Consider the following 26439-nt stretch of genomic DNA (forward strand, 5'->3'; position numbering starts at 1 on the left):
GAGCAAAGGAAACAAATTGTGATCCGCAAACAGAGGGCTGAGAACCCTGAATCATAGGACACACTCAGTGGTGGAACTGTAGAAAGTAGAGAAGATCAATTCCACACAGCTCTAAAAGAGGAAACACTGCTGGCGTAACTCGGAAGGTGGGAATTCCTCTGACACAGCACTTCTTCAGGTGTCACAGAGATTGAAAACAAAAAAACTTCTTCCCCCCCCCTCAGTCATAGTCAGCAGACGATGCTTTGGAACTACTCCATATGAAACCAGTCAGGACTCTGGGGGAGCCTCCTCTCTCTGAGCAGACTGTCACCAGGGCAAGAAGCTTACACAGCTTCAACTTTCCTGGGTCTGACCTCAAAGCGTTCAGCATCCCCTGCCCCACCGTGCGCTTACCACAGCGAGTCTGCCCAGGCAGAATCCTGGGGAAGCCAGAGGGCCCTGCACCCCAGCTCCACAGTCAGCAGTGACTCTCAGCCAGCCAGGAGAACAGAAGTTTTATTATTCAACAGGAACGCAGAGTAGAACAGAACTCGTCAGCACAGAAAACAGTGACTTTCAGCCAAGTCCATCTTGGGGAGTTGTGGGCCAGATGCCCTGGACTCCCCCTCTTCCAGTCCACCCAAGCAGGCTGCCAGCTTCCAGGGACCCAAACTCAGACAACCCCATTGCTCCTCCTCCTTGTCTTTGTCTCTCTTGCAGGGCAAAGAGTCACCCGGTTGCATCCCATTCCTGGGTCTCAAGTTACAAAGGCACCATATGATGGGTTCAGTCACAGACACCGCCTTGGGACTGTCACCTGATGTACTGAAATGACCTCTGAGCCCATTTTCCCTGCCAGTTTGGGACTTCCAGAATCCTGTCTTGTTGAGCTAGCCTGCTGCAACACAGACCCGGGCTCTGAACCACACGCCCCAAAGCTGCAGGCTTTAAGTGAAAACAGCTCAGCAGCTTCCTTGTCTCCAGCACCCAGACACCCAGTTCCCAATGGGATCCAAACCCCCAAATAAATCCATTTCACTCTGTATAAAGCTTATATGGAGTAAATTCATAAATTGACCATCCTCTGTAACACTGATAGAGAGAGATGCATAGCTGTTTGCTTCCCCAGGTATTAATCACTTACTTTGGGTTCATTAATAAATCCCACTTTTCCTACTTAACATCATTTTTGTTTAACTGGTTTCAAGTAAGAACAGATGGAACAAAGTAAGTCACCCAGGAAAATAAAGCAAAACACGCAAGAAACTGATGACAAGTAATAGCTCACCCTCAGGAATGTTCCAATAAGCTTCTGTCACAGATTAGACTCCTTTCTAGTCTGGCCCTGATGCTTTCCCAGGTGTGTTAGCTCCAGCAGACATCTCAGTGGTAAACAGGGGATTTCTCATGACTGGCCCCCTTTGTGCTTCTCCACCCTCTTCTATAGCATTGGCACGAGGCGGGAATCTTTTGTCTCTCTGAGTCCCCACCCCTCCTGCTAAATGGAAAAGCACCAGGTTTAAGATGGATTTCAGTACCAGGTGGCATGGTCACATATCACTGTAAGACCCCTCATCGCCATTCTCCATGGGCTGGCCCACACCTACACAGAAAGGCGTTCAAGTAACTAAGGCCATTTACGACTGATTCTTTCTGGAGCACCCTTAAAGGCCTCCACTTAATACGTTTACATCAGTGATACAAGTTTATACCTTATTCTCCTAGCTCCAGACATAGAGATAATACATGCAAACACATAGGATGAACACACTCAGTAGATTACAAGCTTTCTAATGACACCATACAAGGGGTATTTAACGTCAAGCATATTCCAGTTATGTCATATTCAAAAGCATATTTCCATAAAGCATATGGAGTGCAACGTCACAAACCGGTCATACCACAGGTGCAGGCAGCTGGAGCAGCCTCATCTGCCCCAGAGGTCTCAGCCAAAGTCACATACCCCTATTACCACCACATAAAGGCAGCACACAGGGAAACTGAGGCACACATTGTATTCATGCAAAACAAGTAAAACTCACATAGGCTCAACAGTAAGACTCATATACAACATAACAAGGGAAAATCCTCACTTTGTCACACCCTCTATCCCTGCTTCTCCTCTGTTATATGTACATTGAGAAAAATGGTACAAAACCCAACTGCTTTTCAGCAGAACCCAGTGCACCGTGGGAAGAACTGGGAATGAGGCAATGTGTACTGGTGACTAACAATCACTTTGCAGTGGGAGGAAAAGTATAAACGTGATGCTCCAAATTTGGTTAGACTAGGAAAAGTGATGGAGGCTGTGTCCAGTGGTGAGGAAATTTGCTACGTTACCCTGGCCGCTATATAGGCTATTTTCTTCACTGAAAAATAACAGTTGTGTTTTTATATCAGGATCCCTAATTCAATCTAGCTAACTCCATGGAAAACTCTAGTGAGGTCAAGGCCCAGGTAGATTTAACCTCCATGTACCTAGTAAAGGTCACTCCTGGTTCCCCCACCTGGGGCTGACGGACATTCCTGGAGGGACGCACACTTCCATGACGCAGAACAAAGGAGTTGATGAAAAACACTGTGGGCTTCACTCCAAGGACGGATGAGCTGCAAAAGGGAAAAGCCGGCAACTCACGTGAAGGAGCAGAGACACCATAAATGCTGCCTTAAAGTTCACTACTTGGGAATTTGCAAAAGGAAAAAAAATCTTTTGAGACCCAGACAAGATTTTCATGGTGTTTCTCTCCCTTGCAGTTTCTCTGGTGATAAATAAGAGAAGAGTTGTGATGGAAGAATTTCCCCCACACACAGCATTTATAGGGTTTTCTCTCCAGTGTGGTTCCTCTGATGTCTAATAAGGGTTGAGCCCCGAGCAAAGGTTTTTCCACACTCACGGCATTCATAAGGTTTCTCTCCAGTGTGGCTCCTCTGATGTATAGTAAGGTATGAGCTCTGAGCAAAGGTTTTTCCACACTCACGGCATTTATAGGGTTTCTCTCCAGTGTGGCTCCTCTGATGTCTAGTAAGGTGTGAGCTCCAAGTGAAGGTTTTCCCGCACTCACGGCATTCATAGGGTTTCTCTCCTGTGTGATTCCTCTGATGAGTAATAAGGCCTGAGAGCCGAGCAAAGGTTTTCCCGCACTCAGGGCATTTATAGGGTTTCTCTCCAGTGTGGCTCCTCTGATGTACAGTAAGATGTGAGCTATAAGGGAAGGTTTTCCCGCACTCACGGCATTCATAGGGTTTCTCTCCTGTGTGATTCCTCTGATGAATAATAAGGCCTGACCGCTGAGCAAAGGTTTTCCCGCACTCAGGGCATTTATAGGGCTTCTCTCCTCTATGGCTCCTCTGATGTGCAGTAAGGTGTGAGGTCCGAGCGAAGGTTTTCCCACACTCACAGCATTCGTAGGGTTTCTCCCCTGTGTGGATTCTCTGATGTGTAACAAGGTGTGAGGAGTAAGCATAGGTTTTCCCGCACTCATGACATTTATAGGGTTTCTCCCCTGTGTGGATTCTCTCATGTGTAATAAGGACTGAGAGCTGAGCAAAGGTTTTCCCGCACTCATGGCATTTATAGGGTTTCTCCCCCGTGTGGATTCTCTCATGTGTAATAAGGCCTGAGAGGTGAGCAAAGGTTTTCCCGCACTCATGGCATTTATAGGGTTTCTCCCCTGTGTGGATTCTCTCATGTGTAATAAGGACTGAGAGCTGAGCAAAGGTTTTCCCGCACTCATGGCATTTATAGGGTTTCTCCCCTGTGTGGATTCTCTCATGTTTAATAAGGCCTGAGAGCTGAGCAAAGGTTTTCCCGCACTCATGGCATTTATAGGGTTTCTCTCCTGTGTGGGTCCTCTGATGTATAGTAAGGGTTGTGCTTCGAGCAAAGCTTCTCCCACACTCATGACATTTATAGGGTTTCTCCCCTGTGTGGATTCTCTCATGTGTAATAAGGGTTGAGCCCCGAGCAAAGGTTTTCCCACACTCACGGCATTTATAGGGTTTCTCTCCAGTGTGGCTCCTCTGATGTATAGTAAGATGTGAGCTCCAAGGGAAGGTTTTCCCGCACTCACGGCATTCATAGGGTTTCTCTCCTGTGTGATTCCTCTGATGAGTAATAAGGCCTGAGAGCCAAGCAAAGGTTTTCCCGCACTCAGGGCATTTATAGGGTTTCTCTCCATTGTGGCTCCTCTGATGTATAGTAAGATGTGAGCTCCAAAAGAAGGTTTTCCCGCACTCAAGGCATTCATAGGGTTTCTCTCCTGTGTGATTCCTCTGATGAGTAATAAGGCCTGAGAGCTGAGCAAAGGTTTTCCCACACTCACGGCATTTATAGGGTTTCTCTCCAGTGTGGCTCCTCTGATGTACAGTAAGATGTGAGCTCCAAGGGAAGGTTTTCCCGCACTCACGGCATTCATAGGGTTTCTCTCCTGTGTGATTCCTCTGATGAGTAATAAGGCCTGAGAGCCGAGCAAAGGTTTTCCCGCACTCAGGGCATTTATAGGGTTTCTCTCCAGTGTGGCTCCTCTGATGTACAGTAAGATGTGAGCTATAAGGGAAGGTTTTCCCGCACTCACGGCATTCATAGGGTTTCTCTCCTGTGTGATTCCTCTGATGAATAATAAGGCCTGACCGCTGAGCAAAGGTTTTCCCGCACTCAGGGCATTTATAGGGCTTCTCTCCTCTATGGCTCCTCTGATGTGCAGTAAGGTGTGAGGTCCGAGCGAAGGTTTTCCCACACTCACAGCATTCGTAGGGTTTCTCCCCTGTGTGGATTCTCTGATGTGTAACAAGGTGTGAGGAGTGAGCATAGGTTTTCCCGCACTCATGACATTTATAGGGTTTCTCCCCTGTGTGGATTCTCTCATGTGTAATAAGGACTGAGAGCTGAGCAAAGGTTTTCCCGCACTCATGGCATTTATAGGGTTTCTCCCCTGTGTGGATTCTCTCATGTGTAATAAGGACTGAGAGCTGAGCAAAGGTTTTCCCGCACTCATGGCATTTATAGGGTTTCTCTCCTGTGTGGGTCCTCTGATGTGTAGTAAGGGTTGTGCTCCGAGCAAAGCTTCTCCCACACTCACGGCATTTATAGGGTTTCTCCCCTGTGTGGCTCCTCTGATGGCGAATAAGATGTGACCTCTGAGCGAAGGTTTTCTTGCACTCATGGCATTCGTAGGGTCTCTCTCCTGTGTGGCTCCTCTGATGTGTAATAAGGGTTGAGCTCTGAGCAAAGGTTTTCCCACACTCGCAGCACTCATGGGGTCTCACTCCAGCGTAGATTCTCTGATGGTGTAAGCGCCTCTTGAACTTTTTCCCACACTCAAAGCCCGTGTTATTTCTCTCTCCCGTCAGGATTCTCTGGTGGGCCGTGGCTTCCTTGAGGCCTTTGTGAGTTTCCCGATAATTTACAGATATTCCAACTTTCCGCACTGGCTGGTATCCCTGCCGCTTTTCTGGCCTGTGCTGCCCCTGAGAGCCTTTTCCCTGCTCACAACTCCTGGACACACTCCCTTTGCATCTTTGCAACAACACCCCACGTGCTTCCACTTGCTCCTCTTCCTGCTGAGGCATCTGCTCCACAGTCTCTCTCACCATCCCCTCACCTGCTGGGACAGAGAAATAAAAACCTCAGAAACCAGAAGGGAAAAGGGGGGAACAAACCAAGAGAATAGCTGGAGATGGAGAAAAACCAGAGATTGAATTTCCCCGAACTCTTCCCCAAAGGGGAGAGAGGAGAGAATCATTTCTGCATCCAGTTCCCACCCAAACACTCAGGGAGAAGGGAGTTTGGGGACGGAGCTAATGCCAGGAGTTAGGATGGGTAGGAAGCCATGAACAGTATCTGCTCTGAGGATAAGACACCTGCTGAGGACCACCCTGAACTGAGACACCTCACAAGGTCTTTGCTGGGAACCCCAGCTGTTTCCTTCAACAGCTGAGTAGGTTTAATGATCCCTCACCCATGCAGCTGCCTCTCAGGATCTCTCTTTCCTCTGAGCCCTGGAGATCTGGGGCCCACAGCTCTTCCCCTTGTTCCAGCTGGGAGATGACATCGAGTTTGGAAACTGGAAACCCTGCTCAGGGGAAACACGACCAGTGAGATCAGGTAACACGCAAAAGAAGAACTTACTCAATTTGTGCATCAACAATAATTCTTTGAGATATGTCTCCGTACTGGGTACTCCACTGTAGGTGCTAGCATGTTAAAAACAGCTGTGTAGGTCAGTGGCTTTCCACACTACTGTACCCCTTTCAGGAGCCTGATTTGTCTTGCGTACCTCCGAGTTACACCTCATTTGAAAATTACTTGCTTATAAAATCAGACATAAAAATACAAAAGTGTCACCACACACCATGAATTGCTGACTTACTCATTTTTAACCATATCATTATAAAATAAATAATTGGAATATAAATATTGTACTTACATTTTAGTGTATATTATATAGATCAGTATAAACAAGTCATTGTATGAAATTTTATTCTCTACTGACTTGGCTAGTGATTTTTTGGTAGCAACTCTGGATAGGGTGACCAGAATTCCTGATAAAATTGGGACTATCCCGATATTGTGGTGTTTGTCCCGCATCCTGACCAATGTTTGGTCGGGACACAATTTGTCCCAATATTTCACAGTACTACTTTTTTCCCCCTCTGCCAGTGGCCCCCCCTACATATGTCCCAATATTTTCTTCTTCTCGTTTGGTAACCCTAACTCTGGAAGACCTCTGCATACCCCAGGGGTACACATACTAATGGTGTAGACACTGCAGCTCAGGCTTAACAGACTGAGCTCCAGCCCAATCTGCAACATATACGCAGTTATATACAGCTCACCAAGGCCAGTCTGGGGACCCATGCGGGGAGGGTCTCTCCCAGAGGCAGCACAGACATCCCAAAGTGCAATACAATTGTGTTCTCACATTCTGCTTCCCTTGGACCCAGTCATTACACATTCATAAGTGGACAGTTGTTGATCGTGTTTCACTCCTTCACACCCAGTGACTAACAAAGCAAACTGAGAGGGAAGCTGACCCATACATATTTTTTATTTAAAAAACTACTAAATAAAGCCCCCATTCTCCAGAGGGAGACAACGTCAAAGTGAAGGACTAGGATCATGAATCATAAAATCACAGAAACATATAGGGTAAAAGGACCTCAAGATGTCAGCTAGTCCATCCTCCAGCCCTGAGGCAGGACCAAGTATACACAGACCATCTGTCTAACCTCTTCTTAAAAAACCTCCAGTGACCAGGATTCCACAACCTCTCTTGGTAACGTATTCCTGTACTTATCTATATGCACAGTTGGAAAGATTTTCCTAAGATCCAACCTGAACATCCCATGCTGCACAACAAGCCAGTTACTACTTCTCCCTACCCTAACCCTAAGCAGGAGAGGATAAGGCAGGGGCGGGCAAAGTATTTGGTCTGAGGACCACATCGGGTTTCCAAAATTGTATGGAGGGCCAGGCTCCTGATCCTTCCTGCTTCTCGCCCCCCTCCCCACACACACACACACACACACCGGGATTCTTACCACATCCAACACCCCCGTTCCCTGATGGCACCCTCCAGGACTCATGCCCCATCCACCACCCCCTGCTCCCTGTCCCCTGACCACCCAGGACCCTCCACCCCTGACTGCCCCTCACCATATATGAATGTATATATGACATAACCGGAATATGTTTTATGCTACATATACCATGTATCATATCTATGTAAAGGTTATGATCTACTGAATCGATTAATCCTATTTGTATGCACATATCATTTTTTTATTCAAAGTTATGAATATTGGCTGTAAACTCAGGCATGGCCGGCGCTTTCATTTAGGCGACCTAGGGCACCAGGATTTCAGGGGCAATATTTTGCCAGGAGGGCGGCAGGCAGCTCCGGTGGAGCCTCCGCAGGCACGCCTGCGGCAGGTCCACCAGACGTGCGGGAGCAGCGGACCCTCCCCAGGGAGGCCTGCGGGAGGTCCACCGGAGCCACGGGAGGGGCAGCGAAATGGATAGAGCCGGCCCTGCACCTAGGGCGCCAGAAACCCTCGCGCCACTCCTGTACTCAGGGCCAGGGCAACCCATTAGGTGACCTAGGCAGTTGCCTAGGCCGCTAGCATTTCGGCGGTGGCATTTCGGGTCCTACAGCGGCAACTGCGGTGGCCGGATCTTTGGCTGCCTCGGTCGTCACTGGCATTCAGGTGGAGGGAGCTGGGGCAGGAAAGTGCGGGGAGGGCCGCCTGTAGCAAGGGGGGGGCACGGGACGCAGGGGAACCGCTCCCTGCCCCAGCTCACTTCTGCTCCGCCTCCTCCCCTGAGCACGACACCCTACTCTGCTTCTCTCCCTCTCCCTCCCAGGCTTGCAGCACCAAACAGCTGTAACAGGAAGCTTACAGGGTGATGTTTTTATCTGTATTCAATTTCTTAGACATAGATTTGCGTGTGTTATTTTATTTTGCTTGGTAATTCACTTTGTTCTGTCGGTTACTACCCGGAAGCACTTAAATCCTACTTACTGCATTTAATAAAACCACCTTTTACTCATTACTTAACCCAAAGTATGTATTAATACTTGAGGGGGCAAACAGCTGTACACCTCTCTCTATCCGTGTTGCAGAGGGTGACCAATCTATGAGTTTAAGCTTTACACAGGGTAAAATGGATTTATTTAGGGTTTGAAACCCGCTGGGAGTTGGGCTTCTCAGTATTAAAGACAGGAACACTTCTGTAACTTGCTTTCAATTAAACCTGCAACTTTGGGGGCACATGGATCAGGCCCCAGGTCTGTGTTGGAGCAGACTGGCATGTCTGGCTCAGCAAGAAAGGGTGCTGGAGTCCTAAGCTGGCAGGGAAAGCAGGGGCAAAAGTAGCTTTGGCAAATCAGTTGGCAGCTCTCATGGGGTGTCTGTGATCCAACCCATCACAAGAGGTATTCCTCATTTCAGTGTGGAGTGGTGTAGGAAGGGTCAATAAAGGTAAACAAGGGTGTGTTCTTGCCACAAGGTTTGTCAGCCTCAGCCTAACCCTAACCCCAAGTTTTGCCTTAGCAAAGAGACAGTGTTAGCGTTCGTGCTACTGCACCTGTGCTCCGCTCCCAAAGTGTTCTGTAGCGGGGAGGGCAGAGCACTGGTCTGTGTGTCACTAGCCTGTTGGGGTGTCGCTGAAACAGGGCAAAGTTGAGGGTGCACTGTGAACCTTAACTCTTCGTTTCCCCTTCTAAGAACCGAGAGGACAGGAATCCTTACCCAGTGAAGTCACATTCTCACAGTTCTCCTGCATGACGTCTCTGTAGAGGGCTCTCTGAGCAGGGTCCAGCAGAGCCCACTCTTCACTGGTGAAATACACAGCCACCTCCTCAAAAGTCACCGGCCCCTGAAAGAGCAAGAGCCCCCCAGTCTGCATCTGTTCCCCAGTGACAACCCCACTGTTCACAGGGGAGAGGGCCAATCACATGGAAGCTCTGAGAGGCAGGCAGGATCCCACCCCCTCCCCATCAGAGCAGCCAGGAGGCATCGTGGGGGGGGGGGGGAGAAAGAGAGAGAGTCCCTCGCCCCTTCTAGCAGACAGCGATGGCAGGAGTCTTCACATTCAACACTCACCTATCAGCCAGAAGTTGATACAGGAGATGGAGCCCCCAGCAGGGTCCAGGGACAGCCCCCTGGCAGCAATCCCAACACAATCCCCAGTGCCAGCACTTGGATGGGATGGGGTGTCTTCCCCGGGCCTCACTGGCGGTTCCCCTCTGGCTAGTAGATTCAGACTCCAGTATTGGAGGCTGGTACGTTTCCCCAGCCCAGTCCAGGGGGGCTGACAAACCAGGGAATTTCCACCCACAAACCCCATGGGTCTGTTGCTAGAATCTAGGCCCCACCGTAAACTAATCCCACCAGGCTTGTCACATTCTGTATCCCTCCTTTCTCCACCCTGGGTATTTCCAGCCCCCTCCCCACCAATCGCAGAAGCACCCACCTCCTATGTATTTACTGCCCTTCTCCCGCCAACAGGAGCCCACCAGCAACTCCCCAATAATACCTACCTGAGCTGGCTCCACGGCAGCCATTTCCCTTCCCTGCTCCCTGGAAGGGTGGGACGTGACACTGCAGCCTGTCAGGGCAAGAAGGGGAAGTGTCAGAACAGGACAATCCCATCACATCACAATTCCCCCCGGCTCTTTCCTCGCAGATGGATGTTCTCAACTCTGTCATGCAAACAACAGAAATACTCAAAACACAATTAGTAATGGGGTGGAGGGGGGACATGTGACTTTAACTACCGAGACACCTGTTAGAAAAGGAATTCAAACAGACACAAGTGTCCAATGAGTTCTTGGAATGTGTTGGGGACACCTGTTTGCTTCAGAAGATGGAAGTAATAACCAGGGGGATTTTAACCAGGCACCAGACATTTTAGGTGTGAAGGAAAATCTGGTAGGCCTCAACGTTGGTCAAGCTAGTAGGCCCGAAGCATTGGCCAAGCTTGTTTTGTATATGAAGAACCAAATGAAAAGTCCCCAAAACCAAACAATGGCATTCTGTGTACAGGGGGCAGGAGAAGGTGAAGTGGAAAGTCCCCAAACAGAACAATTTGCAATAGCCAAGCTTACGACATATATAACCACAATAGAAGCATTAGAAAAGTCAAATTGCAAAAGGTTAGGCCCCTTGCATGCTCATAATCAATAACGGTGCCTCAGGCTAATCTGATTCCAAACACAATGCGTGGATCATTTTTCCACATCATAGGGTTTATTCTGACTAACAGGCGGGAGTTAGTTAGCACGCAGAAGGTGGAAAGCAATATGGGCGAAAGTGTTCATGAAATGATGATTTTGTGATTCTAAGAGAAGGGAAGGTGGTAGAGCAGGAAAAGGAGGACAATAGACTTCAGAAAGGCTGGTGATATCAGATGCCAAGCTGGGAGGCAGGAGGGCTCTGGGCTGGAGAGAGAGAGAGCAGGCAGAGCCCACCTGGATGCAGGGAAGACTGGGAGATGCTGTGCTGAGGGAGGCCAGGCCTGAGGGCCCTGAGACTTTCCTATGCTGTGTTCAGATGCTCAATAAACCCGCGTGTTTTACACTGGCTGAGAGTCACTCTGGTCTAGAGAACAGGTTGCATCATTCCCTCTGGGATTAGATGCCCAGGGGTCCAGAGCAAGTGGACTCCCTGAGGGGGCCGATGGCGAGAGATGGGTGTGCTAAGGCTCAGAGAAGTGCAGTTCCAGGAGGTGAAGAGGCTTAACTCCCGAGAGAGTGAAACCGCGAGAAGGGCTGTATCACTGGAGAGGGTTCCCCCAAGGACTGCATGGGGCCAAGAATTGGCACGACCTGTGAGTCCCTGACACCTGGGACTTTTCGTAACTTTCCACTGGAAGGAAAGGGTGTGTGTGTGTCAAGTATGGGAAACAGAAGATTCCCGCTTTATGTAAATCTTATTTAAGGGTGGGGAGGAAGGCAAACGTGTCTGCCCAAGAAGAAAGACTGCTAAAGCCATCTGAAGGTAAGGGAGGCGAGGAGTCTAGACTGAGACAGTGGTCCAGTCTGAAAAGAAATATAACTGCAACTCTGAACCACGGAAATTTTGCAACCTGCCTAAAATAACATTCAGGGTAAGGAATTACATTATGTAACCTGTTTCAGAGTGGTAGCCATGTTAGTCTGTATCAGCAAAAAGAACAAGGAGTACTTGTGGCATGTTACAGACTAACAAATTTATTTTTTTATTATGTAACCTGTTTTTTAAGTAGATTGAGCTTAGCTTATGTATTTTGCTTTATTTGGTTAGTAATCTGCTTTGTTCTGTCTGTTATCTCTTATATTCACTTAAAATTCACCTTTTGTAGTTAAACTGAGTTATATTATAAACAAGGAATACATTTATTATGTAATTTCTAACTGGGGGCAGAAGTTGTGCATATCTCCCTCCACAATGAGGGAGGGGATGATTTTCATAAAATCTTTGGGTCTGTCCCCCTTAAAGGGAGCGGGCACCAGAGTGTTGGGGCAAGCCCCTAAGGCTGAATCTTTCCAGAGTGGATTTGTCTCTCTGTGCAGCTGGGCGTGGCCCTGCCCATGTGCTTGGCTGAAAGAGGCTTGCAAGCCTAGCCCAGCCAGAAAGAGGGGACCCAGACTAGCAGAACAGGCTGCCTCAGTGGCACCTCGGCACATCAGGCGACACCCCAAAGGGTCCAAACCCGTCACAGAGCCCCATGGGAATAAAATTCTAAGGAGAATACAGCTCAGGAGAGCTGGCAGTTTCTCAGACCACTACTAAAGGAGCAACAGCAAATTATCACAATGCGAAGGAAAGACAGAAAGAATAGGAAGCTGCCAACAGGCGCTCTTTAATGACCAGGCAATAAAAAGGAATCCTACAAAAATTTGAATCATGGACAAATTGCTATGGATGAGTACAAAAGAACAGCACAAATGTCGAATCATAAGACTGGAAGGGACCTCACAAAGTCATCTAGTCCAGTCCCCTGCACTCATGGCAGGACTAAATATTATCTAGACCATCCCTGGCAGGTGTCTTATCCAATCTGCTCTTTAAAATCTCCAATGATAGATATTTCACAACGTCCCCAGACAATTTATTCCAGTGCTTAACCACCCCGACAGTTAGGAAGTTTTTCCTGATGTCCAACCCAAACCACTATTGCTGCAATTTAAGCCCATTGCCTCTTGTCCTAGCCTCAGAGATTAATATGAACGATTTTTCTCTCTCCTCATTGTAACAACCTTTTATGTACTTGAAAACTGGTGTCATGTTCCCTCTCAGTCTTCTCTTCTCCAGACTAAACAAACCCAGGTTTTTCAATCTTCCCCCACAGGTCATGTTTGCTAGACTTTTCATCATTTTTGTTGCTCTTCTCCGAACTTTCTCCAAATCTTTTCTGAAATGTGGCATCCAGAACGGGACATAATACTCCAGCTGAGGCCTAATCAGCACAGAGGATAGCAGAATTACTTCCAAAGCACTTGCAACTCCTCCCAACTTGGTATCGTCCACGAACTTTTTAAGTGTACTCTTTATGCCATTATTTAAATTATTGATGAAGATATTGAACAGAACCAGACCCAGAACTGATTCCAGTGGGACCCAACACAATATGCCCTTCCAGCTTGCCTGTGAAACACTCGGAACTACTCTCTGGGAACAGTTTTCCAACCAGTTATGCACCCACCTACTGGCAGTTCCATCTCAAGTGTATTTCTCTGAGAAGGTCATGCAAGACAGTATTAAAAGCCTTACTGAAGTCACGATACCCCATGTCTACTGCTTCCCCTCTATCCACAAGCTTGTTATCCTGACAGGAAAAAAAACATTAGGGTGGTTTGAAACGATTCTTTCTTGACAAATCCATGCTGACTGTTACTTATCACTTTAAGCAATCAATTAGCAACACTTAGAAGATGATAATTATTTGTTCCATTATTTTTCCAGGGAATTAAAATAAACTGATTAGTCTGTAATTTCCCAAGTCATCCTTACTCCCCTTTGTACAGATGGGCACTATATTTGCCCTTTTCCAGTCCTCTGGAATCTCTCCTATCTTCCTTGACTTTTTGAAGATAATCGCTAATGGCTCAGAGATCTCCTCAGTCAGCTCCTTCAGCATTCAAGGCTGCATTTCATCAGGCCCTGGTGACTTGACGACATCTAACCTAAGTAATTTTTAACTTGTTCTTTCTCTATTCTAGCCTCTGACCCTACCTCATTTTCATTGGCATTCATTAAGTTAGATGTCCAATTGCTACTAAACTTTTTGGTGAAAACCAAAACAAAAGGCATTTAGCACTTCTGCCATTTCCACATTTTCTGGTATTGTCACCCTCCCCCCATTGAGTACCGTCAGAATGTGGGGACAAAATCAGAAAGATTAACTCACAAAAGAAGTTACCACTAGCAAGGGACACAGAAGGCAATAAGTAGGGTACTGCTTAAATCACAGGGAGGAGGGGGAATCATACCATTTTCAAGGGTTGGTCATGGCATAAATAGTGAACTTCACAGATGAGTTATACACCTGCAAAATTTGCTATTGATGTAGTGAGTAACTCATAAAAAAGTGTGAATTCTCCACAGCGTTTCTCACACTGGGGGCCCAGACCAAAAGGGGGATACAAGCCTACCGCGAGGTCGCTGTATTGCCACCTTTACTCCTGAGGTGATGCTGGCAGCAGTGCTGCCTGGAGCTGGGTGGCAGGAGAGCGGTGAATGCTGGCTGGTGCCCAGCTCTGAAGGAGAGAAGTAGGAGTGGTTTAGTATTGCCATCTTAACTTCTGTTCTGTGGTGGTGCTGCCTTTAGAGCGAGACACCCAGCCGGCAGCTGCCGCTCGTCACTCCGCCTTCAGAGTCGGGCAGCCGAAGACCCAATTTCATGGTCTGTGATGCAAATTTCCACCCTCATTTTTCTGCCCCATTTTTCTACTCCCCAGCCCTACTTTGTGCCCTTGGTGGCTGCCTCAGTCACCCCACCCGTGTTATGGCCCTGTAGCTGAACCAAATTGTCTGGTTAGCAAAACAAATCACAGGCGTCATGTAATAGTTGAGTGTTTGTATTATTCCAGCAGATTTTTCTTAAACAAATAGGTCTGCTGTGGCTTTTCCAAATTACAGCAATTAGTAAAGGCCCATTATTAATTTTCTGTGATTTTCCAAGCCTTCTTTGCAAATCAACTGCAATTATTTGAAGATCATCCCGCAGTTCAGGTAGGGTCTTAATTATTATTAAGTAAGAGGAGGAAGAAACAGAAACCACAATAGGGAAAGAACAGGTTAAAAATAGGTAGATACATTATTGTCAGCCATGAAATTCATTTTAAGGTGCTCAAAGAATTAGCTGAAGCAATCTGGAAACCATTAGCAATTATCTTTGAGAATGCCTGGAGAATGGTGAAGACTGGAGAAGGGCAAACGTACCCATCTTTTAAAGGGGGAATAAAGAGGACTGAGGAATAAAGTAAAGTTTTATTTAGATACCTGGAATGAACAAATTATTATACAATCAATTTGTAAGCACCTAGAGGACAGGAAGGTGATAAATTAGAGCCAGTCTGGATTTCCAAAAACAAATCATGCCAAATCAGTCTAATTTCCTGCTTTCACAGGGCTATTGGACTTACGGATCCAGGGGACACTGTAGAAAGGACATATCTTGATTTTAGTCCAGCTTTTGACACAGGCCCCCATGACATTCTCACAGTGAACTAGGGAAATGTGGCGCACATGAAAGTGCTGTAAAATGGGTGAAAATGTTGTTGAAGGCTGTACTCAGACAGTAATCGTTAGCGGTTCACTGTCCAATGAGAGGATGTATACAATGGGGTGCCCAGGGGCCAGTCCTGGATCTGATATAGTCAATATTTTCACTCATTACTTGGATAACGGACTGGAGAGCATGCTGTCTAAATATGCAGATAACAGCAGCTGCGAGGGGCTGCAAGCACACTGGAGGACAAGATTAGAAATCAAGGTAACATTTACACACAGGAGAAATGGGCTGAATGAACAAGATGAAATTCAATAAAGACAAGTGCAAAGTACTAGACTTAGGAAAGGAAAACCAAATGCACCACTACAAAGTGGGGACTAGCTGGCCAGGGGGCAGTACTACTGAAAATGATTGGGGGCTACAGTGGATCACAAACTGAATCTGAGTCAATTGTGAAAAACCGGATGAAGCACCGGACTACATTAGCAAGAGAGGCGGTGGAATCCCCATCACTGGAGGTTTTTAAGGACAGGTAAGACAAACACCTGAGTGCCGGGGGCCGGACTAGCTGCCCTCTCACGGTTCATTTCAGCCCCACAGTTCTACGACTCTATGCGGGGGAAATGTTTGGCCACTTTATTACAGCACTGACCGGCCCCTTCCATGAGCACTAAACCACCGAGACATTTTGAAACCCTCCCAGTAACAAGGTCTGGGAACCGGATGGGAGAGAAGCGCAGAACAAAAAGGAGTGACCCTGGGAGATTCCCCCTGACACTGTCCCCAGGGCAGCGCACTCCCACAGCAGGGGGAACAGGGAGAGTCAGGAACTGGCTTTTCCTCTTCCTGCACTCAGCTTGCTCACAGGAAAGTGAATCTGCCCAGTTATTTGATATCATGGTCCTGTGGATCCTCCCCTTAGGCTCAGGGGAGGTCCTTTAGCAGTGGGCGGGATCTGCCCACCGACTTCCTGGATACCAACAGAAAGATGCTGCAATAAGTGCGGGGGGGCTGGTCAGAGATCTGGGAATCTCTCTCCCTGATTATTTCTCCCACTGCCCTTTTCAGTCTCTCTGTCTCCTTTTTCTCCTTACGTCTCCCCTTCCCGTCTCTCCCCCTCTGGCTGACAGAATCGTGGGGGTTCGCTCTCCTATGGCTGGATCGGCTCCTGCAATTGCTAACGGGGGAGAGATGTGGGGTGAGGAGGGGCTGTTTGTGCAGAGTTACTCTCATGCCCATCCCCAGTTCCCTGAGTTCTCTATCAATCGCCTGGAGTCTTTGATTCAGACATTGCTGTGGACAAAGCCTTGGGTTGTCCTATGGGGCTAATTACAGCTGGAGGAAATCCTCACCTTGGCTGGGCACAAAGGAAGCTTTACTCACGGTCACTCCCCAGCTGTGATCCTGCTGGGGGAGCAGCAGCTGCTCAGCCTGGGTTCCCAGACCACAATCGGGGCAGCAGTGTCTGAACCAGAAAGCTCAACCCCAAAATCCTGAGGCAGAGACGGAGAGAAATTGAGTAACTTTCCCTTCTTTAGCAACAACTGAAACCCCCTCCCGACAAGGACACACCCTGATCTTATCTACCTCCCATGTTAATTTTGAGTCACTCCCTGTTCTGTCTTGCAGTGACTCTGGATTAACACGCGTCTCAGCGTGCAGCCCTAAGGATTAATCTGCTTGTTTGCATAGTTAAACTTATATCTTTTCTTATAAGTATTTGATGTATTGTAATAGGTTTATAGATTTATATTAAAAATAAGTTTGGCTGTAATGCAAGAGACCTACAGGCTAAAACTCTGTCTGTTAAGCTAAGGCAAAGTCAACATATGTATATTGTGACCCTTTACATTCCTAGGAAAAGATGACCAATCTAGATGTCTAGAGACCTTTTACCTAAACCAATAGACAGTGAAGGATGGCAAAGGGGATTTTTCAAAGTTGGACCCACAGATCTAATAAGTACACCACGAGTCCATACATACCCATCATCAATACGCACATACATACTAGTATATGGGGTAAGTGTACCCTAATATTTCTGTGGGGAAGGAATGAAATTTGGGAACAAGAGGAAGGATTTCCAGCACTGGTGTCATATAAAATAGCTTCATTCATCCTCTATTCTAGATCTCTTCATCTTCAATTAACCAGGAGACTAGATGAGCATATGACAGGAATTTTCAGGAATTCCAGGCATCCTTAGACCCCTAGAAATCTCATCCGAGGCATAAGTAAACAGTTAAAATTACAGAGACTTACAAATTGTGTGTCTCACCCACTCTTTCTTAGGAAAACAGAAACCTAATTTCCTGTGACTGCAGCCTGGCAGCAGTCCCAGTATTTTCAGTTTTGTGTTGTGGTTTTTATCTTGCAGTATTATATTTAAAAACCTTAAAATTAAACTTCTAAGTCAAAAATAATATTATAAAGTAATAATGTTATTGTTAAAGTAATATTATTTAAAGTTATACATGTATCTAAGGGGTTTTGTAAAGGTTGAAGTTATAACAAAAGGTACCGGTAAGATATGAGCAGTAGCATTGGATCAGATGACCCACACTAGTGGTGGCAGAGGAATTGACAAATCGAGGAATTAATTGCTGCCAAAAGGCCGCAATAGTTCAGAACTTGAACAGTTCAAGATACCTTATCTCAGTCCCCTTAACTTTCCCAGGCTGCACCTTTGATCCATCTGCCTCAGTATTTCCTAGTATTTGGCAGGTCCCGACAAAGGGAAAAGACCTCTTGATTAGCTACGGGCCATTGAGGAAAGAGAAGGAATGTACCCCCATCCCTCTATTATTTACTTGGGACTTATTTAACCAAGTGTAAAAAATGGTTAGGGATATTATTTCCTGTTGTGTCTGTGAAGGGACGGCTTCAGTTTCAGAGTAAATCAACAGAGTATTCATTCTAGTTTATTGAATAAGCTAGTGAAGTTACAGAATTGAAATGAGTTCTATATTTTGTGTTAAAAGTGGAGTAAGGGAAAGAGCAGAGTCCGTTGGAGTTGCCTGCAGTCTGGCTTTAGAAAACTTTGCCAGAAAATGTATTCAGGAACATGGAGGAGGTTTAGAACAGCTGAGAAATAGCAAGATGATTCCTGAGCATGGTAACCCACAGGGTTTTGTAAGTGACTTATTTGATGTAGAAACAGAGCTAAACCGGTAAAGGGAATAGCTGTTGAGTGCCTGCTCGTGGCTTGTAATTCGCTGGGAAAGAAATTGAATACAAAAGAAGGGTTACTCAGGGAAGCCCAGCAAACTTTGGATGCCAGCTTAAAATCGCTAGAGGGCTATAGATCAGAACGTGGTCAGCTGTTGGAAAGAATTAGAGAAGAGAGAAGATGTGTCAGAGGAGGATAAAGAATCGATTCCCATCCCTATTGGCAGGTGGAACTGACAGAGGTAGAAAAACCTGCCGGGCCAAGGAGGGTAAGAGAGTTAGCTCAGGCTGATACAGTACCTTTAGGAGCGGAGTTGGAGACTGAGTCCAAAGAGCCACGGGGAATCAGAAGAGGAATTTAGCAGTGCAGGAGATACTGGCAGTCTGCATATAGGAAAAGGAAGTCCCAGGGTAGCACCACAGGAGGTGGAGCTGAGTGCCATAGAAAAGGCAGCTAGTGATGTAAAGGAGAAGTTGAGCAAAGCAAAAGGGGAGGAAATATCCTCTCTTCTGTTAGTGAAGAGGCAGTGCCTTTAGAGACTGCCATTGTTCAGGGACTAGAAGGTTCAGTTACAACCACCAAGGAATAGGATTCCTGCTCCTCCACCCAATATTAAATTAGCACCATATAGAGTGGCATATCCAGCCCCTTTTGGGTGGACATTTATTGGCATTTGGGTAATCAACATTGCCTAGACCCCATGCAGGGGCCGCTCTATGCCTTTCGCCGCCCCAAGCTTGGCAGTCAGGAGGCTTTCGGTGGCATGCCTGGGGGCGGTCCACTGGTCACACCGATTCGGTGGCATGCTTGCGGAAGTCTGCCAGTGCCACGCCTTCAGTGTCCCCACCGTCAAATTGCCGCCAAAACAGCAGGACCGGTGGACCTCCCGCAGGCATGCCGCCGAAAGCCACCGGCCTGCCACCCTCACAGCAACCAGCAGGCCACCCCCCGCGGCTTGCCGCTCCAGGCACACGCCTGCTGAGCTGGTTCCTCGAGCCGCCGCTGACCTGGTGGAACCTCTACACTCCCTTGGTATATGTTGGTATCACCTGGTGTACCGGTAGAATACCCTACTACACCAGACCTTAGCAGACTAAGAGATGTCCTGCATCAGCACAGAGTTGCCCTGAGTGTAAGACATAGAGGTTTTATGGAAAATTGTTCTGCATATCCAGAATTATCTCCAGTGGAAAGTTCTGATAGCTCAGATGACGAAAATGTGACTTCGGGCAGAAGTCAAAACACAGAAATTATAGATTCAAGCTCAGATAGAAGTCCAGAACCTGATCCAGAAGGAGGATCCTCAGATTCTAATTCTGATTGTCCTGTGGCAGTTGTTATAGATATTAAGACCCTAGATCTGGTAACTAAGCAAATAGGAATGATGGACGATTCATCAGCTGCAATGCATGCACAACATGTGCAAAAAACAGCAAAAGCATTTGATTTACCAAGGCAAGATTGGGTTAAAATCTTACAACTCATAGTGAATCGAGCATTGTGGAGTACTTTGCCACCTGAGTACAGGGTAGGAGAAAAAACTTTTAATGAAACAAGAGCCCTATTAGAACATAATCGGCATCCAGGGCAAACTGGAGTAGCAATTCTGTCTAACTTAAAGCAAAGATCTAATGAGTCTCCACATCAGTTTTGCCTGCAGTTAAGTGCAGCATGACACAGTCATATGAAAGAGGAAACACATGAGCCACCATACATTAGTTTGCTGGCTAATAACTCTTCCCCATTTACGGGAAATGGTTGACATGCATATAATTGATGATACTTCTTTTAAGACAGCATTAGCTTTACCAGCCAAGGCATATGCGCAGGGAGGCTCTAAAATAGGTTGGTGTGGAGCTCCTGTTACAATACTTCAGGAATCACGAACTAATCCCACTGTGAGAATTGAGAGACCTCAATTTCAATTAGGGTTAGGTCAAGGGGTTCCTAAATTCCCTAGGTACCAGTGTTGGCAAAATGACCCTAACCCATATAATAACCCTGGATCTTCGAGTGGGCAGGCCCCTCGACAGGGTTATGCATTTTGATCCTATGTAGGGGCCGGGGACCATGTTCGTTTCTTTTCAGATTACCGCTGTCATAGCATTCCCTCTCAGATCTGAACCTTAGAGTTCAGAAAATGAGATACTAGCACCTGAATCCTCTAAGCTTAATTGCCAGCTTAGATCTGATAGCACTGCCACCACCCAAAAATATAGTGTTTTGGGGCACTCTAACCTCCCCAACCTTCCCTGGGGACCCCAAGAACCCAGATCCCTTGGGTTCTTAAAACAAGGAGAAATAAACCATTCCTCCACCTTTCCCCCTCCCAGAATTTCCCTCCCTGGGCTATCCTGAGAGATACTGATCCAACCTCTTAAATCACCATATAGAGAAGCATCTCCCTTCCCTTCCACAAAGAGGCCAACAGATTCAAGGAAAACAGACAGAGATTCTGTCTCTCCCCCCTCCTGTCTCCCCCACCCGTCCTGGTGAGTTATCTCAATCCCCTGGAATTAAGCAAGGGAAACAAGAAAAAAAAATCAATCAGGTTCTCTAAAAAGAAATCTTTTAATAAAAGAAAGGAAAAAGTAAAGAATTATCTCTGTAACTTCAAAATGTAAATATTACAGGGTCCTATAGCTTACAGACATGAGAAAGAGACTTTCCCCCCAGTACCAATACAAATCAAAATATTCCCAGCAACTACACATATAAAAGTTAACCAGCCAGATCCACAATTGCAAACAGAGTAAAACAATCAAAAAGCCTAAACCGCCTGTTTTTACTTACTATTTGGAAAGAAACTTAGAGAGCCTGTAGTAATGTCTGGTCTCTCTCAGACCCTCTGAGAGAAGAACACGCAACGGACAAAGAACACACACAAAAGCTTCCCTCCACCCAAATTTAAAAGTATCTTCTCTTCTGATTGGTCTTCTGGTCAGGTGTCCCGTTCCCTGCTTGTAACCCTTTACAGGTACAAGAGACATTAACCCTTAAAAATCTGTTTATGACAACCGCACAGAACAATTCATGTCTGCAGAGACCCAACTCACTGCCTCCCCACAAAACTGAAGACTCAGTTGTAAGGATGTTTAAGACAGCGCAGCAGACCCTTCAAGCTCAGTGGCGGGATATCCGGGAACTCTGAGCTCGGGTCAATGAGCGGATGAGGAAGGCCAGGCCCAGCACCCTTGAACCATCCAGTGGCCTCTGTTGACCCATTTCCTTCTCTCAGGTAGACAGCCTCTCCTCCTCCAGAGTTGGCTGCCTCCAAAGACATAGGGGAAGAACTCACATATTATTTGTCTGCATATGCTGCATGATGTCAATCAATCCCGAGCATAGTCATAACCCCGTTAGGCAGGGACGCAAGCGGCAGACCCACAGTGTCTGCAGTGGTAGGGGGCATCCACAGGAACTTTATTATAGATACTGAGGCAGCAATTACCATTATCCATGTCAAGGATCCTAGATCCTCTTCTCTGTCATCAGGGTGTACAAAGACACTTGAAACTTTTGCAAGTAATCAGGTTGTTACCACACTTTCTATACCCCTTGAAATACAGATAAGTCACCTAGGAAAGGTTCATACCTTTGCACTGATGAAATTAGCAGACTCAAAGAACTGTCTGTTAAGAAATGATTTCCTATACAAACAGGCATGTGTTCGTGATCTGGGTAACCAATTGTTGTGTCTTACCCTAGAACAGATAAAGGATGACTCACCAGTAGTCATACCTGTGTGTGGCATGGTATCTCCAGTGAAGGACTCTGAACCTGAGGGGTATGATTTGAACAAAATAGTGGCTAAGCATGCAGAGCGACCTGAGTTACAGGCATTACTTTGCAAGCATGCGGATGCCTTTGCTAAACACAAACATGATTGTGGATGCATGGCAGTCACTATTGTTGTGGAAGGAGGAGAGATTTCAGCCCAGAGACAGTATCCGCTATTTGGCCTGGAAGAAACCAGATGGTTCTTGGCATCTCACAATAAATTACAGACGCCTGAATCAGATCACACGCACTTGTGCCCCTACAGTGGCCAAAATGCCAAATCTATTCAAGTCCTTTTATCCAGAGGCTGTGTGGTTTACTGTCCTAGACATCAGTAACAGCTTTTGGACATTGCCATTGGCCCACATTTCACAGTACCGCTTTGCATTTAGTTTCCAGGGAGTCCAATATTCCTGGACACGTTTACCTCAGGGGTATAAAAATTCTCCAGCTTTATCCATGTGCAAATGAGGTAGGTATTATCACAATTTCCTAAACCAAATGCTCTATTTCAATACGTAGATGGCCTGTGTTTAGCTACACAGACGAAAAGGGAGCATTTAGAAAGACTTGATGAGCTCCTGCAGATCCTAAAGGACGCAGGACTAAAGTGCTATAGAAAATGAGAAGGCTGATAAATTAGCCCAAGAAGGAGCCCAATTAGGGGAATTCTGGAAAGGAAAATATCAGAAATATTCTGTTACTACCCCTAGTCCCAAATGCCCTATAGCCACAACTAAATTTGTACAGGCTGACATATGCCAGATTTAAAAGATATGCAGAAACTGGATAGGGATATAGTGAGAGTAATCCTACAGCTTTCCAAGACAGAAAAAGATGGGTCACTAACAGCAGTGACTTCTGCCTTTGTACAGAAGACATGAGCAGCATTTACAGGTAGTAGATAGAGTTCTCATGTATACAGAAGGTCCTTTCCCTGTGTGGGCAGTTCCAGCTCACCTTTGGTGGGATATGATGTAGGAAGGGTTAAAATGCAAGTGGCATATGGATTGTGTACAGGCCCAAAGTCCAGAGTTTGGTCAAGAGGTCAGAGGCCTAGCAAATAGTGATTAGCTAAGAAAAAGCAGAATAAACAAGATAACCTTGCCTTTGCTAAGATATGCTTAATTGGTAGAAATGCAAGATGTTGAAGCAATAACTGTTTAATTTGAAGCAGTGAATGAAACATAATTATTCAAAGAATCCCTGTTCCTATTGTAGCAAAGAATCCTGTGGCACCTTATAGACTAACAGACATATTGGAGCATGAGCTTTCGTGGGTGAATACCCACTTTGTCGGATGGATGCATCCGACAAAGTGGGTATTCATTCACGAAAGCTCATGCTCCAATATGTCTGTTAGTCTATAAGGTGCCACAGGACTCTTTGTTGCTTTTACAGATACAGACTAACACGGCTACCGCTCTGATATTTGTTCCTATTGTGTTAGTTTCTTTTGTAGGGAGTTCTTCCCCCACATCCAACCTTGAGTTTAGGAAAGGTTGGAACATGTCAGTATAAGATATGGCCTCCTCCCACCTCCCTTTCCCAGGGACCAATGCCTGCCTTAAAACACAAGGGAGATAATCTTTATTGCCATATACTTTCACTGTTTCAACCCCTAGGAATGTATCTGCTGGACAATCAGAGGAGCTACTCCATTCCTATGTACCCCAAATCAGAATTCAACATTGATATATATTTTATCCTAATAACATTTTAAGTATTAACTAAATGTTAACTTGCTAACTTAAGACCATGGGTGGAGACATTAGTCAATGGTTAACAGGTTACATAATGTGCTATCTTGTCTTGCTGCAAAACCTATCCCAAGGTGCGGACCTGCCTACCCCATCACTTTCCCCATCCATGGAAAATCTGTATATTCTATTGTAATCAACTGATTGACAGTGTTTCTGAGCCTAATAAGCCAGGTGACACTCCACCAGCACTTTGTGTAATAAACTCCTATGCTTAATCTCTACACAATGTGGATTTATGTCCTCCAGTTTGGGAGCTCGTCTGAGATTCAAGTTTGTGAGCTGATTGAGGATCTGAGACTGAAATCCAAAACAGGTGAATATGTTTACTTTACCACCTCATTAAGCCAGGGATAGAAGTCTCTCATCTCCTTTCAGATACATCTTGTTTCCGTTTTTTTTTAATTTCTGTGAAGGAACCTAGACAAGCATAGTCCAAGCAGAGGAGTTAAATAAGGGTACCATTTGGGAGGGAAGACTTGTGCAAGAGGGTCATGTACTGTTTTAACAACTAAAGGGTGTGTTACGGGGCACTTAGATAAGCCACCAGCAAGTGATTGGCCGTGAGTTAAGCCCAAGATTGGCTGAGTATGCAATGCAAACTGGTGGTCCATTTCCTCATTGCACGTAACACTGCAAGTCCTAGGCGACTGCCCCCCCAGGCATGTGACATACATGCTTTCGAATAGCACAAAGTCTCCAATAAATAAGGCCGGCAAGTGTGTGTAACTTAAGACCACACAGTATTTAAAAAGGGGGGTGACGTCCTCATAAAACTGTCAGTGCTATTGTGATTGAGACCATAACATAATATAGGGGGGAAAATAACTCCTCATCAAGGCTGACAGGCTGTGGAGACTGAGACTACGGCATTTGGAGGGGGAAGACGTAAATTCTCCTCAAAGTCAGCAGCTGGAGTGACTAAAAACCCATGGCGTCAAAATGAGAGGTGATAATCAGTCCTCGAGAGCGCTTGGAATATAAACATGTCAAAACTCAGCAGGCAGCAGCTAAAAGACTACTCTGCAGCTGGACCAGAGGCAGATCTGGTTACTTGGTGGAATAATCAGAAAAGTGACAAAACCAACAAAGTACTAATAGGTTTTTTTTTTTAATGTTAAGAATCTTTAATAAAAGAAATGTAATTACAAGATTTAAAAATCAGGCTCTGAACATAAGAGCCTGTGCTCTAAAATATGTAATTGTCAAGAAATTGGAAAAAATCCCCAAGCAAAAGAATCACATTCACCATGTCTAGGACACACCTCCAGATTGGGAGGGGAAGCGCACACTCCTGGCATTTGTCAGCCAATTGCTTCACCGATTAACTACCTGTGGGAAAACTCAGCAGCACAAAGCAAAGGGGAGGAATCAGAACTTCTCCATACATTTCTTCACATGACAGGCCAAATTTGAGCACCCACAAAGATCATAAAGGAGCACCAAAAGGATTAATTGCCCCAGAGGAACAAGTACAGCGTATGGCTCTGTTGTAGAAAACGACCACACGACTGATTTTGAATCAGCTCAGCCTGAGGCTCCTATATTGGTTACAAGCACGCAGGGGGCGACAGCTATTGGAATACTGTCCCCCCAAGCTAAAACTCACACAAGCCGTTTAAAGTTAAAACCACAAACAATTACACATACGTTGCACGTAAATTACCTTATTTAGAATATATTGCAAAATATGATACAGGTCAAAAGCAAACTGAACAATCAATTTTCCATATTTGGCCTTTCCTGTTCTTGTTATTCCTAGTCTAGTTTGTGGTTTGACTTTTCTAACGCTTCCACTGTGGTTATGTTTCACAAGCTTGGTTATTGCAAATCAGTGTATCTGGGGACTTTCCACTCTACTTTGCCTTTCTATGCCCTTTACACAGAGAAGGAAGCTTAGCTAATATTTTAGGCCTACTAGCTTGACCAAAGCTCTTTCCGTAGATTTTCCCTTACAGCTCCAATCAAAACACAGCTACGGAGGTTCATAAATGTTAATCTGGCAGGTGAACCAGTAAGGGGACTCAAGACAGAGACAACTAAAATTAACCACCCCTTCACCCCCCAGGAAAAAGAGGCTCTACTGTCTGATTTACCCAAACTCAAGCGTGATAACAAGAATACTTGAGTTCTGGGACAAGCTGGATGGCCTGACTGAAATACGTGGCCTCCACAGGAAGGACATTCGCATCCTAGTCAAGTGCAAGTGTCCCAGGGATGCATGGAAGAACATAGATAATAAATGGAAGATGGGATGCTGGGCTGAAGATCATAATCCCAACTCAGCGGGAGGGGAGCAGGCCAAAGAACTGGCAGGAATCCCAAACCCAGACACAGGCACTGTAACAGAATTCAGGAATGCACTATGTGTTGTTCTAGGAGCCCAGACCACTAACTGGGGGGCTCTGCAGTCTGTGGTTCAGCAGACGGGGGAGTCCGCCATGTCCTATGCTGAAAAGAAATGGAATGCATTCTGAGCTTATCCAGGTCTGGAGAATATAGCATCCTGAGACCATGATGTATTCCTTCAA

The 26439-nt window shown here is 46.1% G+C and overlaps 1 pseudogene; it reads right to left on the minus strand.

The window, feature by feature from the left end:
- Window positions 1-213: 213 nt before the first annotated feature.
- The window catches only part of LOC127039607 (zinc finger protein 420-like), a 36357-nt pseudogene continuing 10131 nt past the window's right edge, over window positions 214-26439 (minus strand).

Source organism: Gopherus flavomarginatus, chromosome 23 (assembly GCF_025201925.1).
Source record: "Gopherus flavomarginatus isolate rGopFla2 chromosome 23, rGopFla2.mat.asm, whole genome shotgun sequence".
Lineage (NCBI taxonomy): Eukaryota > Metazoa > Chordata > Testudines > Testudinidae > Gopherus > Gopherus flavomarginatus.